The 18,028-nt window shown below is 33.9% G+C and overlaps 1 protein-coding gene and 1 long non-coding RNA gene across 2 annotated transcripts in view; one reads left to right on the top strand and one right to left on the bottom strand.

Annotated features, from left to right (window-relative positions):
* Positions 1–207: 207 nt before the first annotated feature.
* On the bottom strand, positions 208–1,634 carry LOC113004520. Its single transcript, XR_003269086.2, has 2 exons — positions 1,488–1,634; positions 208–1,058 (listed from the first exon to the last, which is right to left on the bottom strand). It is a non-coding gene; the product is annotated as an uncharacterized LOC113004520 (long non-coding RNA).
* Positions 1,635–3,931: 2,297 nt separating this feature from the next.
* LOC105201719 (probable multidrug resistance-associated protein lethal(2)03659) overlaps positions 3,932–18,028 on the top strand; it is a 177,844-nt gene continuing 163,747 nt past the window's right edge. The window contains exon 1 of the mRNA XM_039456930.1: positions 3,932–4,053. The gene's annotated coding sequence lies outside the window, so the exon portion shown is untranslated. The remainder of the gene's footprint in view (positions 4,054–18,028) is intronic.

Raw genomic sequence — 18,028 nt, 5'->3', positions numbered from 1 at the left:
CGAAAAAGAATGTGTAAATATTAACGAGAAGTTACTAAGAACGCTATATAAAAAAATGAGAATGAGGAAAAAGAACGAGCAAGAAAAGTAATGAGACTAACGCGCGCAATGCGAAACACTGTAAATATTAGAAATGAAAATCAAATGCTCGAGTATATACCGCAACCCAAAAGTTCAGGTGAGTAAATACAAATAAATATCTATCCATTCTTTGAACGACTATCTATTTCCGAAGAGAGGACATACATATATGTATATATCTATCTATCATTAAAAGAACAATCAATTAATTAGTTAACAAACTTCGAACTACTGCATTTATCGAGTGTAAAATTTGGCGGAAGTGAATTTAGCGGAATAGCAAACGTAGTGACAATTAATTGCATATAACAGCGAATCTTTGAAAGAACATCTTAGTGTATCACAGAAGCGTATCGACTCGCTTTTGCAAAAATAGACTCCATTCGATCCGTAACAAACACAGAATTGCGTTTCTTTATCTTTATGTCTCTCGTAAAAACGTTGTACAGGAAGTGAGATAAAATCACGAATATAAAAAATGCATAGACAGAGACAAGTGGAAAAGATTCGTAGATTTACATTTTTTCATAAATATTTGTAGAAACAATCGTTATCGATTACAGTAAGCTGCCATAGAGTTGTCTTGCTGTTTTTACGCGCACGATGGGCGTTAGATCGAGAAAAATAACTTATAAAAACGCTAAAGTCGTTAGGGAGGCGCCGAAGAAAAAGAAAGTGTAATAACTGATTCACTCGATAATCAAGTAGCCACGAGTAAACAAGCAATATTGCAAGCGACACTTCGTTAAAAACATAGAAATTAGCTTTAAATCTTTCAGACGAGTGCGAAGTTGATTTTACAGTTTGACCACTCGGTTCCCCTCTGATTTACCGATGTTGCTTTCTCTAGGTTGATCACAATAACAAGTAGTCGGCCAACTGCAACGCCCAGTGAGATCATCTACGCAGAATCTTCGATAATCATCGCATGACCGATATCGCAATCACGAGGACCGAGAAATCACGTACCTGGTAAGCTTGAATTAACGGAGATATTATAATATTAATACTAATAGTCTCAGGGTAAGTTAATATATTTTTAAACTAAATTATAAATTAAAGTTAATGGTTTATAAAATTTAGTTACATTAAAAGAGTTGCACGAAAAACCAAGTTAAAAGTTACGTTAAGATTAAATTAATTAAAGAGTCAATGTTAAAAAGCATTGTTTATATTAAATTAGAATTGTAATTTTTTTACAATTAGATAATTTGAAATAATATTGCTATATTATTACTATATTTATACGATATCTTATATTTATATATATATAATAGTAATGATTATTGTTTCTCTTTGTTTCTAACATTGCACATCTTGCAGATTTAAACATCATACATGTTATATGTTTTTTTCACAGGTGAAACGTGAACAGGAGCTACATTTTAGAGTGGTGTACGAATTACTTTTTTCCTGGGTTCTCCTCGCTGTCGATTGTTCTAACAGTCCCAGTCATTTTTGGAGAACATTTGCCATGGGATTTGAATTTGAAATGGGATCATTGTTTTGGTCTTCTTTTCCTATTAAAGGGAAATATATGAATTTAATTTTTGTCTTTTCTACATACATCTCAACTTCTATCTGTGCTTTAATTTATTCAAGTTTTTAATGTTGAAGTTTTGTATAAAATGTAATTAATATTTATTTGTACAAATAAAGGCTATTTAATCTTATATATCGTTACACTACACATAGTAATCCTAATAATAAGAACGAGTTACAAATGTTTTTTAGGTTTATACTTACAGCAAGTTTAATAGATATAAACTAACTTCGTTTTAGTTTTAAAAATTTGTCATATAAATAAAGAGAATTGAATACAAAAGTATAATATATGCACATCAATTGATAAAATTAAAATATTCAATTGAGTGTTTCATCATTTAAAATGTTTGTTTCATTAATTATTTAAGATGATCAAACTTCGGTTAATTTAATAGATGATTAATTATTTATCAAGTAATATCTATTATTTTATTAATGAGGATGGAATTATATTAAGATTTTTTTATTTAACGTATAAATAAAAAAATCAGAAATAATGATTTATGATTAGAATTATATAGTTAAAAAATTTTGTTATAAGCAATTCTGTTGACTAAATTAATGGAAGTTTGATCGAAGACGCCATTAGCTACAAAAGAAATCCTGCGTTTTAAAAAAAAAGTTGCTTATTTGATAGTTCTCGCCTATATTTGAATATCTGTATGCGTGTTACTTTTAAATTCCAATAACATAATTAGAACTAAATACTGTAAAGGTTAACAGATTTCTTACATTACAAAATAATACATACAAGAAAAAAAGTTTAGTTTTATATCTTTATTATTTTTAAAATTAAAAGTTTTGACTATGTATCTTGAAACAAGATTAAAATTATAAAAGTGAACAAGCTCGCTAGAATATTTAAAAGTTCATCAATCAACACCTAATAAATTTCTCAATGTTGTAATTTCCACAACATTTTAAGATACACAATCAATTCTTTGGTGCGTAAAGAAAGAGAAGTAAATAAAATTCCTTATACTTTTAATGTTTATTTTACAAGTATTGTGCATGGCCATCGATTTATTATTATATGTTTTAAACTACATCTTTTTTATTAAATATTTTTAATCTAAATATTGTAAATTATGTTATAATTTTTGCATATAATTCATTTTACATTTATATTTTACATTGTCATGGAGCACATCGCTTCAGTATTTTGGGGAAATGCTTTCATTATGTAGCCTTTAACTACCGAATTGTTATAAAATGATCCTACCATTTTTCAATCATTTTTAATAATTTTTAAGCACAATTCAACACAATATGTGTATGTCCCATCTTCATCAATCCAGGTTTAAGTTAGAGACGCGTTAAGATTAGACAAATCAATATATTTCTTTCTCTATTATGGATTTTGTTACAACTACTACTGTGCATACAAAAATCAGCTGAACTCTGTTAGTATCTCGAATCTTGTTAAAGAGTCTCTCTTTGACTATATTATAGTCAAGAGAGTCTATAATAGAGAATGAGACGCCTAAGCAGAATGGTTGACTGTAATCTCAAAGATAAGTTTTATGATTTAAGTCTTTGTCTTTAGTAACGTACAATAACTATCTTAATTGCAGTGTCTTAAACTAAAAAGAGATTCTGTTCGTAACTTAAGACTTGAAACACAAGATATTGTGCGTTATTAAAGATAAAGACTTGAGTCATAAAATTTGTCTTAAGATTATAAATCAACCCATTCTGCTTAGACCCTAGGCGCGCTTAAATTTGACGCGTGTGACGTCAGATTTAGGTTACGTTGACTTTCACGCATGATGCACATGATGTATCATTTTATCCTTATAATTCCTCGAATATCAAACAAAGATGAAATGATACATCATGCGCCCCATGCGTCATTTTTTCGCCATTTTTCGTCAGAGTTTGATTTCTACTTTTTTTACTCCGTGCTGACTATTAAAATCCTAGCCAACATGGTGTTCGGAAGTTGTTACATATTACACAAGTTGCTGATAAGAATATTAAAGGAACATTTAAAAAAAACGAGGAGCAGTTTTTTAATTTTATTTTTTGTGAAGATCACAGTTTCGTCTGTCTGAGAACAGCAAGACTTCTCGCATTGATTGGGGTCAAAGCAGGTCAAAGACGGGACATTAATAGAGAATAAGGGTCTTTTTCCTTCCCAGATTTTCTAATCGCCCTTGTTAAACATCCCCTTCTAGCTCTTCGAATGGTTGATGATTTTGCCACATGATACGTGATGTAGCTTATGATGTATCTTACATCATATCATATGTAGCTTAAAACCACGCGGCGCTCAAGTCGCCAAATCAGTGTCCGCATTGACGTCGTTGCGGTTAGTTAGGTTAGTTTGGCTAGTCTACGGTTTACGTACATACTTCTTCTCAACGTTAATGGTACCCGTCCCCAGTGTAACAACGTGGCGGGGACGATTTGACCATAGTAAACAAGGTATTTCTTATCTTGCTTTCAATAGTTATATGGGAAACAAAAAGACTTAAATAGGAATACAGGATATGCTTGCACAAGGAATAAGGAGGATTGCATCAGCAATCCTGACCGCGCTTTTTCACTCTATTACAAACACGCTTACTGGTACACGGCCAACCAGCGACCACGTACATACTCTACGTCTCTATTTTGTGTTTCGTCAGAGAGGAACCTGAGAGCGGCCACGGCGGCCTTTTTTCTATAACGCTTCGAAACTCCCGTACACTAGTGACGCACATCTATTCTGGCCAGAAAGGGAACTACGTGTCACATCCATTTTGCAACCCGCCGTTAAAAACAGTGTGGATGTTAGCACGGACAACAACCTACATCCAATTCTCGAGAGATGGATTTGGGTTGTTGTCCGTGCTAACATCCATTTTTCACTTTAACGATTTGATCCATTATGTTAAAAGTTAGAAATCTTCTCGGGGCTATTAGAACACAGAGATATTGGAGAAATTCGCAAAAAAAATTTTACTCAAAAATTTCGAACTTTGACTGATATAACTCTCTCGTCGTTCACTTTAGCGATTCTATCCATTATGATAAAAGTTAGAACTCATCTCGGGGCTATCAGAACACAGAGATATTGGAGAAATTGGCAAAAAAAATTTTACTCAAAAATTTTGAAATTTGCCTGATATAAGTCTTTCCTTTTTCAGTTCAGCGATTCGATACATCATGATAAAAGTTATATCTCTTCTGTGGGCTATCAGAACACAGAGATATTGGAGAAATTCGCAAAAAAACCAATTTTACTAAAATATTTCGGACTTTGACTGATATAACTCTTTAGTCTTTTACTTTAGCGATTCGATCCATTATGATAAAAGTTAGAACTCTTCTCGGGGCTATCAGAAAACAGAGATCTTAGAGAAATTCGAAAAAAAAATTTTTCTCAAAAATTTCGATATTTGCCTGATAGAAGTCTTTCCTTTTTTTGTTCAGCGATTCGATACATCATGATAAAAGTTAAATCTCTTCTGTGGGCTATCAGAACACAGAGATATTGAAGAAATTCGGAAAAAAAACAATTTTACTCAAAAATTTCGTACTCAGACTGATATAAATCTTTCGTCTTTTACTTTAGCGATTCGATCCATTATGATAAAAGTTAGAACTCTTCTCGGGGCTGTCAGAACACAGAGATATTGGAGAAATTCGCTCAAAGTATTTTACTCAAAAATTTCGAACTTTGACTGATATAACTCTTTCGTCTTTCACTTTAGCGATTCGATCCATTATGATAAAAGTTAGAACTCTTCTCGGGGTTATCAGAACACAGAGATATTGGAGAAATTGGCAAAAAAAATTTTACTCAAAAATTTCAAAGTTTGCCTGATATAAGTCTTTCCTTTTTCAGTTCAGCAATTCGATACATCATGATAAAAGTTATATTTCTTCTTAGGGCTATCAGAACACAGAGTTATTGAAGAAATTCGGAAAAAAAAACAATTTTACTCAAAAATTTCGTACTTTGACTGATATAACTCTTTCGTCCTTCACTTTAGCGATTCGATCCACTATGATAAAAGTTAGAACTCTTCTCGGGGCTATCAGAACACAGTGATATGGGAGAAATTCGCAAAAAAAATTTTACTCAAAAATTTCGAAATTTGCCTGATATAAGTTTTTCCTTTTTCAGTTCAGCAATTCGATACATCATGATAAAAGTTATATCTCTTCTGTGGGCTATCAGAACACAGATATATTGGAGAAATTCGCAAAAAAAACCAATTTTACTAAAAAATTTCGAACTTTGACTGATATAACTCTTTCGTCTTTTACTTTAGCAGTTCGATCAGTTATAACAAATGTTATAACTCTTCTCGGAGCTATCAGAACACAGAGATGTTGGAGAAATTCGCAAAAAAAATTTTCCTCAAGGTTTTCGAACTTTGACTGATATAACTCTTTCGTCTTTCACTTTAGCGAATCTATCCATTATGATAAAAGTTAGAACTTTTCTCGGGGCTATCATAACACACAGATATTGGAGAAAATAGCAAAAAAAATTTTACTCAAAAATTTCGAAATTTGCCTGATATAAGCCTTTCCTTTTTCAGTTCAGCGATTCGATACATCATGATAAAAGTTAAATCTCTTCTGTGGGCTATCAGATGACAGAGATATTGAAGAAATTCGGAAAAAAAACAATTTTACTCAAAAATTTTGGATTTTGACTGATATAACTCTTTCGTCTTTTACTTTAGCGATTCGATCCATTATGATAAAAGTTAGAACTCTTCTCGGGGCTATCAGAACACAGAGATATTGGAGAAATTCGCAAAAAAAATTTTCCTCAAAGTTTTCGAACTTTGACTGATATAACTCTTTCGTCTTTCACTTTAGCGATTCGATCCATTATGATAAAAGTTAGAACTCTTCTCGGGGCTATCAGAACACAGAGATATTGAAGAAATTCGGAAAAAAACCAATTTTACTCAAAAATTTCGAACTTTGACTGATATAATTCTTTCGTCTTTCACTCTACCGATTCGATCCATTATGATAAAAGTTAGAACTCTTCTCGGAGCTATCAGAACACAGAAATATTGGAGAAATTTGCAAAAAAAATTTTCCTCAAAATTTTCGAACTTTGACTGATATAAGTCTTTCCTTTTTTAGTTCAGCGATTCGATACATCATGATAAAGTTATATCTCTGCTGTGGGCTATCAGAACACAGAGATATTGGAGAAATTCGCAAAAAAAATTTTCCTAAAAATTTTCGAACTTTGACTGATATAACTGTTTCGTCTTTCACTTTAGCAATTCGATCCATTATGATAAAAGTTATAACTCTTCTCGGGGCTATCAGAACACAGAGATATTGGAGAAAAAAAAAAAAAAATTTTTCTCAAAAATTTCGAAATTTGCCTGATATAAGTCTTTCCTTTTTCAGTTCAGCGATTCGATACATCATGATAAAAGTTATATCTCTTCTTAGGGATATCAGAACATAGAAATATTGAAGAAAATCGGAAAAAAAGCAATTTTACTCAAAAATTTCGAACTTTGACTGATATAATACTTTCGTCTTTCACTTTAGCGATTTGATCCATTATGATAAAAGTTAGAACTCTTCTCGGAGCTATCAGAAGACAGAGATATTGGAGAAATTCGCAAAAAAAATTTTCCTCAAAATTTTCGAACTTTGACTGATATAACTCTTTCGTCTTTCACTTTAGGGATTCGATCCATTATGATAAAAGTTAGAACTCTTCTCCGAGCTATCAGAACAAAGAGATATTGGAAAAATTCGAAAAAAAATTTTACTCAAAAATTTCGAAATTTGCCTGATATAAGTCTTTCCTTTTTCAGTTCAGCGATTCGATACATCATGATAAAAGTTATATCTCTTCTGTGGGCTATCAGAACACAGATATATTGGTAAAATTCGCAAAAAAACCAATTTTACTAAAAAATTTCGAACTTTGACTGATATAACTCTTTCGTCTTTTACTTTAGCAATTCGATCCGTTATGATAAATGTTATAACTCTTCTCGGGGCTATCAGAACACAGTGATATTGGAGAAATTCGCAAAAAAAATTTTACTCAAAAATTTCGAAATTTGCCTGATATAAGTCTTTCCTTTTTCAGTTCAGCAATTCGATACATCATGATAAAAGTTATATCTCTTCTGTGGGCTATCAGAACACAGATATATTGGAGAAATTCGCAAAAAAACCAATTTTACTAAAAAATTTCGAACTTTGACTGATATAACTCTTTCGTCTTTTACTTTAGCGGTTCGATCAGTTATAATAAATGTTATAACTCTTCTCGGAGCTATCAGAACACAGAGATATTGGAGAAATTCGCAAAAAAAATTTTCCTCAAAGTTTTCGAACTTTGACTGATATAACTCTTTCGTCTTTCACTTTAGCGAATCTATCCATTATGATAAAAGTTAGAACTCTTCTCGGGGCTATGATAACACACAGATATTGGAGAAAATAGCAAAAAAAATTTTACTCAAAAATTTCGAAATTTGCCTGATATAAGCCTTTCCTTTTTCAGTTCAGCGATTCGATACATCATGATAAAAGTTAAATCTCTTCTGTGGGCTATCAGAACACAGAGATATTGGAGAAATTCGCAAAAAAACCAATTTTACTAAAAAATTTCGGCCTCTGACTGATATAACTCTTTCGTCTTTTACTTTAACGATTCGATCCATTATGATAAAAGTTAGAACTCTTCGCAGGGCTATCAGAACACAGAGATATTGAAGAAATTTGGAAAAAAACCAATTTTACTCAAAAATTTTGAACTTTGACTGATATAATTCTTTCGTCTTTCACTTTAGCGATTCGATCCATTATGATAAAAGTTAGAACTCCGTTCGGAGCTATCAGAACACAGAAATATTGGAGAAATTTGCAAAAAAAATTTTCCTCAAAATTTTCGAACTTTGACTGATATAAGTCTTTCCTTTTTTAGTTCAGCGATTCGATACATCATGATAAAGTTATATCTCTGCTGTGGGCTATCAGAACACAGAGATATTGGAGAAATTCTCAAAAAAAATTTTCCTAAAAATTTTCGAACTTTGACTGATATAACTGTTTCGTCTTTCACTTTAGCGATTCGATCCATTATGATAAAAGTTATAACTTTTCTCGGGGCTATCAGAACACAGAGATATTGGAGAAATTCGCACAAAAAATTTTACTCAAAAATTTTGAAATTTTACTGATATTAGTCTTTCTTTTTTCAGTTCAGCGATTCGATACATCATGTTAAAAGTTATATCTCTTCTAAGGGCTATCAGAACACGGAGATATTGAAGAAATTCGGAAAAAAAACAATTTTGTGGTGAACCAAAATCCGCCACCAACATACACGCGCGCGCGAGCGCGCAAGCAAGCCGCGTGCGCCAGCGTGGGCGTGAGCGCCGGCGCTAGCTCAGGCTCCGCCGCTAGGCGGCCGCTTTCTCGGGAGTCAAATGCATCCACCGAGCGTATATAATACGCGACCGCAACCCGTCAAGCACGCATCCTCCGATCGAGGCTGAGCTCCTATTGGTCCCTTCGATCTCGAGAATCCTCACCTGAGGTGAGCTCCTTTACGGGCCCTCGCTCTTGTTGTACCCAGAGGTGCGCTCCTTTCCGGGCCCTCTTCCTTGGTATCACCCGAGGTGCGCTCCTGCACGGGCCCTCGCTCTTGGTGTAACACGAGGTGCGCTCCTTCCAGGGCCCTCAATCTTTTGGTCGAAGAGCTTCGTGGCACGCCAAACTGCCTCGTCGACGTCTTCGACGGGACCGTCCCGTTCCTTACCCGCACCCGGACTGTCCGGGGTGCATCTGTCCTGACGAGTGCCAGGGTGCTCCCATACTCGACACAGGCGTAGCGTTCCGTCCCTGGGAGCTAAGGGGTATAGAGTTACCACGTCCCGACGACCCTCGCCGCTGGTGCACCGTATCGAGGAGTCAGGGGACATAAACGTCGCCAACCGCTTCGACCACGTCCAGCGGTACCCAGACGTACCCTACGCCTGCAACGAGCACTCCGCCAAGGCCCAGAAGCGTCGTCGTCGTCCCGGTCGCTCCTTCGCGGCGTTCTCCGCGTCCTTGCACGCCAGGGCGATCTCTCCCCGCAGAAAAGCGGGAGAAAAGGAAACGGAAGAAGGACAAACTGATAAGAAATTTATTCGGCAACTGACCGACTTTTTTAGGCGCCTCCGGGCGCCGCCTAAGCCACTACCAACGAGAAATATACATTTGTAACAAAGAGTTATTCTAATAAAGAACACGTGAACGTATAACGTGCAATTATTTGTGGAACCTTCTGATACCATAAGCAACCCCACAAATTTTACTCAAAAATTTCGAACTTTGACTGATATAACTCTTTCGTCTTTCACTTTAGCGATTCGATCCATTATGATAAAAGTTAGAACTCTTCTCGGGGCTATCAGAACACAGTGATATTGGAGAAATTCGCAAAAAAAATTTTACTCAAAAATTTCGAAATTTGCCTGATATAAGTCTTTCCTTTTTCAGTTCAGCAATTCGATACATCATGATAAAAGTTATATCTCTTCTGTGGGCTATCAGAACACAGATATATAGGAGAAATTGGCAAAAAAACCAATTTTACTAAAAAATTTCGGACTTTGACTGATATAACTCTTTCGTCTTTTACTTTAGCGATTTGATCCATTATTATAAAGGTTAGAACTCTTCTCGGGGCTATCAGAACACAGAGATATTGGAGAAATTCCCACAAAAAATTTTACTCAAAAATTTCGAACTTTGACTGATATAACTCTTTCGTCTTTCACTTTAGTGATTCGATCCATTATGATAAAAGTTAGAACTCTTCTCGGGGCTATCAGAACACAGAGATATTGGAGAAATTCGCACAAAGTATTTTACTCAAAAATTTCGAACTTTGACTGATATAACTCTTTCGTCTTTCACTTTAGCGATTCGATACATTATGATAAAAGTTAGAACTCTTCTCGGGGTTATCAGAACACAGATATATTGAAGAAATTGGCAAAAAAAATTTTACTCAAAAATTTCGAAATTTGCCTGATATAAGTCTTTCCTTTTTCAGTTCAGCAATTCGATACATCATGATAAAAGTTATATCTCTTCTGTGGGCTATCAGAACACAGACATATTGGAGAAATTCGCAAAAAAACCAATTTTACTAAAAAATTTCGAACTTTGACTGATATAACTCTTTCGTCTTTTACTTTAGCGATTCGATCAGTTATAATAAATGTTATAACTCTTCTCGGAGCTATCAGAACACAGAGATATTGGAGAAATTCGCAAAAAAAATTTTCCTAAAAATTTTCGAACTTTGACTGATATAACTGTTTCGTCTTTCACTTTAGGAATTCGACCCATTATGATAAAAGTTATAACTCTTCTCGGGGCTATCAGAACACAGAGATATTGGAGAAAAAAAAAAAATTTTTTTCTCAAAAATTTCGAAATTTGTCTGATATAATTCTTTCCTTTTTCAGTTCATCGATTCGATACATCATGATAAAAGTTATATCTCTTCTTAGGGATATCAGAACATAGAAATATTGAAGAAAATCGGAAAAAAAAACAATTTTACTCAAAAATTTCGAACTTTGACTGATATAATACTTTCGTCTTTCACTTTAGCGATTTGATCCATTATGATAAAAGTTAGAACTCTTCTCGGGGTTATCAGAACACAGAGATATTGGAGAAATTGGCAAAAAAAATTTTACTCAAAAATTTCAAAGTTTGCCTGATATAAGTCTTTCCTTTTTCAGTTCAGCAATTCGATACATCATGATAAAAGTTATATTTCTTCTTAGGGCTATCAGAACACAGAGTTATTGAAGAAATTCGGAAAAAAAAACAATTTTACTCAAAAATTTCGTACTTTGACTGATATAACTCTTTCGTCCTTCACTTTAGCGATTCGATCCATTATGATAAAAGTTAGAACTCTTCTCGGGGCTATCAGAACACAGTGATATGGGAGAAATTCGCAAAAAAAATTTTACTCAAAAATTTCGAAATTTGCCTGATATAAGTTTTTCCTTTTTCAGTTCAGCAATTCGATACATCATGATAAAAGTTATATCTCTTCTGTGGGCTATCAGAACACAGATATATTGGAGAAATTCGCAAAAAAAACCAATTTTACTAAAAAATTTCGAACTTTGACTGATATAACACTTTCGTCTTTTACTTTAGCAGTTCGATCAGTTATAACAAATGTTATAACTCTTCTCGGAGCTATCAGAACACAGAGATGTTGGAGAAATTCGCAAAAAAAATTTTCCTCAAGGTTTTCGAACTTTGACTGATATAACTCTTTCGTCTTTCACTTTAGCGAATCTATCCATTATGATAAAAGTTTGAACTTTTCTCGGGGCTATCATAACACACAGATATTGGAGAAAATAGCAAAAAAAATTTTACTCAAAAATTTCGAAATTTGCCTGATATAAGCCTTTCCTTTTTCAGTTCAGCGATTAGATACATCATGATAAAAGTTAAATCTCTTCTGTGGGCTATCAGATGACAGAGATATTGAAGAAATTCGGAAAAAAAACAATTTTACTCAAAAATTTTGGACTTTGACTGATATAACTCTTTCGTCTTTTACTTTAGCGATTCGATCCATTATGATAAAAGTTAGAACTCTTCTCGGGGCTATCAGAACACAGAGATATTGGAGAAATTCGCAAAAAAAATTTTCCTCAAAGTTTTCGAACTTTGACTGATATAACTCTTTCGTCTTTCACTTTAGCGATTCGATCCATTATGATAAAAGTTAGAACTCTTCTCGGGGCTATCAGAACACAGAGATATTGAAGAAATTCGGAAAAAAACCAATTTTACTCAAAAATTTCGAACTTTGACTGATATAATTCTTTCGTCTTTCACTCTACCGATTCGATCCATTATGATAAAAGTTAGAACTCTTCTCGGAGCTATCAGAACACAGAAAAATTGGAGAAATTTGCAAAAAAAATTTTCCTCAAAATTTTCGAACTTTGATATAAGTCTTTCCTTTTTTAGTTCAGCGATTCGATACATCATGATAAAGTTATATCTCTGCTGTGGGCTATCAGAACACAGAGATATTGGAGAAATTCGCAAAAAAAATTTTCCTAAAAATTTTCGAACTTTGACTGATATAACTGTTTCGTCTTTCACTTTAGCAATTCGATCCATTATGATAAAAGTTATAACTCTTCTCGGGGCTATCAGAACACAGAGATATTGGAGAAAAAAAAAAAATTTTTCTCAAAAATTTCGAAATTTGCCTGATATAAGTCTTTCCTTTTTCAGTTCAGCGATTCGATACATCATGATAAAAGTTATATCTCTTCTTAGGGATATCAGAACATAGAAATATTGAAGAAAATCGGAAAAAAAGCAATTTTACTCAAAAATTTCGAACTTTGACTGATATAATACTTTCGTCTTTCACTTTAGCGATTTGATCCATTATGATAAAAGTTAGAACTCTTCTCGGAGCTATCAGAAGACAGAGATATTGGAGAAATTCGCAAAAAAATTTTCCTCAAAATTTTCGAACTTTGACTGATATAACTCTTTCGTCTTTCACTTTAGGGATTCGATCCATTATGATAAAAGTTAGAACTCTTCTCCGAGCTATCAGAACAAAGAGATATTGGAAAAATTCGCAAAAAAAATTTTACTCAAAAATTTCGAAATTTGCCTGATATAAGTCTTTCCTTTTTCAGTTCAGCAATTCGATACATCATGATAAAAGTTATATCTCTTCTGTGGGCTATCAGAACACAGATATATTGGTAAAATTCGCAAAAAAACCAATTTTACTAAAAAATTTCGAACTTTGACTGATATAACTCTTTCGTCTTTTACTTTAGCAATTCGATCCGTTATGATAAATGTTATAACTCTTCTCGGGACTATCAGAACACAGAGATATTGGAGAAATTGGCAAAAAAAATTTTACTCAAAAATTTCGAAATTTGCCTGATATAAGTCTTTCCTTTTTCAGTTCAGCAATTCGATACATCATGATAAAAGTTATATCTCTTCTGTGGGCTATCAGAACACAGATATATTGGAGAAATTCGCAAAAAAACCAATTTTACTAAAAAATTTCGAACTTTGACTGATATAACACTTTCGTCTTTTACTTTAGCGGTTCGATCAGTTATAATAAATGTTATAACTCTTCTCGGAGCTATCAGAACACAGAGATATTGGAGAAATTCGCAAAAAAAATTTTCCTCAAAGTTTTCGAACTTTGACTGATATAACTCTTTCGTCTTTCACTTTAGCGAATCTATCCATTATGATAAAAGTTAGAACTCTTCTCGGGGCTATGATAACACACAGATATTGGAGAAAATAGCAAAAAAAATTTTACTCAAAAATTTCGAAATTTGTCTGATATAAGCCTTTCCTTTTTCAGTTCAGCGATTCGATACATCATGATAAAAGTTATATCTCTTCTGTGGGCTATCAGAACACAGAGATATTGGAGAAATTCGCAAAAAAACCAATTTTACTAAAAAATTTCGGCCTCTGACTGATATAACTCTTTCGTCTTTTACTTTAACGATTCGATCCATTATGATAAAGGTTAGAACTCTTCGCAGGGCTATCAGAACACAGAGATATTGGAGAAATTCCCACAAAAAATTTTACTCAAAAATTTCGAACTTTGACTGAAATAACTCTTTCGTCTATCACTTTAGCGATTCGATCCATTATGATAAAAGTTAGAACTCTTCTCGGGGCTATCAGAACACAGAGATATTGGAGAAATTCGGACAAAGTATTTTACTCAAAAATTTCGAACTTTGACTGATATAACTCTTTCGTCTTTCACTTTAGCGATTCGATACATTATGATAAAAGTTAGAACTCTTCTCGGGGTTATCAGAACACAGATATATTGAAGAAATTGGCAAAAAAAATTTTACTCAAAAATTTCTAAATTTGCCTGATATAAGTCTTTCCTTTTTCAGTTCAGCAATTCGATACATCATGATAAAAGTTATATCTCTTCTGTGGGCTATCAGAACACAGATATATAGGAGAAATTGGCAAAAAAACCAATTTTACTAAAAAATTTCGGACTTTGACTGATATAACTCTTTCGTCTTTTACTTTAGCGATTCGATCCATTATGATAAAAGTTAGAACTCTTCTCGGGGCTATCAGAACACAGAGATATTGGAGAAATTCCCACAAAAAATTTTACTCAAAAATTTCGAACTTTGACTGATATAACTCTTTCGTCTTTCACTTTAGTGATTCGATCCATTATGATAAAAGTTAGAACTCTTCTCGGGGCTATCAGAACACAGAGATATTAGAGAAATTCGCAAAAAAAATTTTTCTCAAAAATTTCGAAATTTGCCTGATATAAGTCTTTCCTTTTTTTGTTCAGCGATTCGATACATCATGATAAAAGTTAAATCTCTTCTGTGGGCTATCAGAACACAGAGATATTGAAGAAATTCGGAAAAAAACAATTTTACTCAAAAATTTCGGACTTTGACTGATATAACTCTTTCGTCTTTTACTTTAGCGATTCGATCCATTATGATAAAAGTTAGAACTCTTCTCGGGGCTATCAGAACACAGAGATATTGGAGAAATTCCCACAAAAAATTTTACTCAAACATTTCGAACTTTGACTGATATAACTCTTTCGTCTTTCACTTTAGCGATTCGATCCATTATGATAAAAGTTAGAACTCTTCTCGGGGTTATCAGAACACAGAGATATTGGAGAAATTGGCAAAAAAAATTTTACTCAAAAATTTCGAAATTTGCCTGATATAAGTCTTTCCTTTTTCAGTTCAGCAATTCGATACATCATGATAAAAGTTATATCTCTTCTGTGGGCTATCAGAACACAGAGATATTGTAGAAATTCGCAAAAAAGCCAATTTTACTAAAAAATTTCGGACTTTGACTGATATAATTCTTTCGTCTTTCACTTTAGCGATTCGATTCAGTATGATAAAAGTTAGAACTCTTCTCGGGGCTATCAGAACACAGAGATATTGGAGAAATTCGCAAAAAAAGTTTTTCACAAAAATTTCGAAATTTGCCTGATATAAGTCTTTCCTTTTTTTGTTCAGCGATTTGATACATCATGATAAAAGTTAAATCTCTTCTGTGGGCTATCAGAACACAGAGATATTGAAGAAACTCGGAAAAAAAACAATTTTACTAAAAAATTTCGGACTTTGACTGATATAACTCTTTCGTCTTTTACTTTAGCGATTCGATCCATTATGATAAAAGTTAGAACTCTTCTCGGGGCTATCAAAACACAGAGATATTGGAGAAATTAGCAAAAAAAATTTTTCTCAAAAATTTCGATATTTGCCTGATATAAGTCTTTCCTTTTTTTGTTCAGCGATTCGATACATCATGATAAAAGTTAAATCTCTTCTGTGGGCTATCAGAACACAGAGATATTGAAGAAATTCGGTAAAAAAACAATTTTACTAAAAAATTTCGGACTTTGACTGATATAACTCTTTCGTCTTTTATTTTAGCGATTCGATCCATTATGATAAAAGTTAGAACTCTTCTCGGGGCTATCAGAACACAGAGATATTGGAGAAATTCCCACAAAAAATTTTACTCAAAAATTTCGAACTTTGACTGATATAACTCTTTCGTCTTTCACTTTAGCGATTCGATCCATTATGATAAAAGTTACAACTCTTCTCCGGGCTATCAGAACAAAGAGATATTGGAAAAATTCCAAAAAAAAATTTTACTCAAAAATTTCGAAATTTGCCTGATATAAGTCTTTCCTTTTCCAGTTCAGCGATTCGATACATCATGATAAAAGTTCTATCTCTTCTTAGGGATATCAGAACATAGAAATATTGAAGAAAATCGGAAAAAAAATAATTTTACTCAAAAATTTCGAACGTTGACTGATATAATTCTTTCGTCTTTCACTTTAGCGATTCGATCCATTATGATAAAAGTTAGAACTCTTCTCGGGGTTATCAGAACATAGAGATATTGGAGAAATTGGCAAAAGAAATTTTACTCAAAAATTTCGAAATTTGCCTGATATAAGTCTTTCCTTTTTCAGTTCAGCAATTCGATACATCATGATAAAAGTTAAATCTCTTCTGTGGGCTATCAGAACACAGAGATATTGGAGAAATTCGCAAAAAAACCAATTTTACTAAAAAATTTCGGCCTCTGACTGATATAACTCTTTCGTCTTTTACTTTAACGATTCGATCCATTATGATAAATGTTAGAACTCTTCTCAGGGCTATCAGAACACAGATATATTGAAGAAATTTGGAAAAAAACCAATTTTACTAAAATATTTTGAACTTTGTCTGATATAATTCTTTCGTCTTTCACTTTAGCGATTCGATCCATTATGATAAAAGTTAGAACTCTTCTCGGAGCTATCAGAACACAGAAATATTGGAGAAATTTGCAAAAAAAATTTTCCTCAAAATTTTCGAACTTTGACTGATATAAGTCTTTCCTTTTTTAGTTCAGCGATTCGATACATCATGATAAAGTTATATCGCTGCTGTGGGCTATCAGAACACAGAGATATTGGAGAAATTCGCAAAAAAAATTTTCCTAAAAATTTTCGATCTTTGACTGATATAACTGTTTCGTCTTTCACTTTAGCGATTCGATCCATTATGATAAAAGTTATAACTCTTCTCGGGGCTATCAGAACACAGAGATATTGGAGAAATTCGCACAAAAAATTTTACTCAAAAATTTCGAAATTTTACTGATATTAGTCTTTCTTTTTTCAGTTCAGCGATTCGATACATCATGATAAAAGTTATATCTCTTCTAAGGGCTATCAGAACACGGAGATATTGAAGAAATTCGGAAAAAAAACAATTTTGTGGTGAACCAAAATCCGACACCAACATACGCGCGCGCGCGAGCGCGCAAGCAAGCCGCATGCGCCAGCGTGGGCGTGAGCGCCGGCGCTATTTCAGGCTCCGCCGCTAGGCGGCCGCTTTCTCGGGAGTCAAATGCATCCACCGAGCGCATATAATACGCGACCGCAACCCGTCAAGCACGCATCCTCCGATCGAGGCTGAGCTCCTATTGGTCCCTTCGATCTCGAGAATCCTCACCTGAGGTGAGCTCCTTTACGGGCCCTCGCTCTTGTTGTACCCAGAGGTGCGATCCTTTCCGGGCCCTCTCCCTTGGTATCACCCGAGGTGCGCTCCTGCACGGGCCCTCGCTCTTGGTGTAACACGAGGTGCGCTCCTTCCAGGGCCCTCAATCTTTTGGTCGAAGAGCTTCGTGGCACGCCAAACTGCCTCGTCGACGTCTTCGACGGGACCGTCCCGTTCCTTACCCGCACCCGGACTGTCCGGGGTGCATCTGTCCTGACGAGTGCTAGGGTGCTCCCATACTCGACCCAGGCGTAGCGTTCCGTCCCTGGGAG

This window comes from Solenopsis invicta, chromosome 13 (assembly GCF_016802725.1).
Source record: "Solenopsis invicta isolate M01_SB chromosome 13, UNIL_Sinv_3.0, whole genome shotgun sequence".
In the NCBI taxonomy this organism is placed as follows: Eukaryota; Metazoa; Arthropoda; class Insecta; order Hymenoptera; family Formicidae; genus Solenopsis; species Solenopsis invicta.
This window is presented reverse-complemented; position numbering and strand designations above follow the sequence as displayed.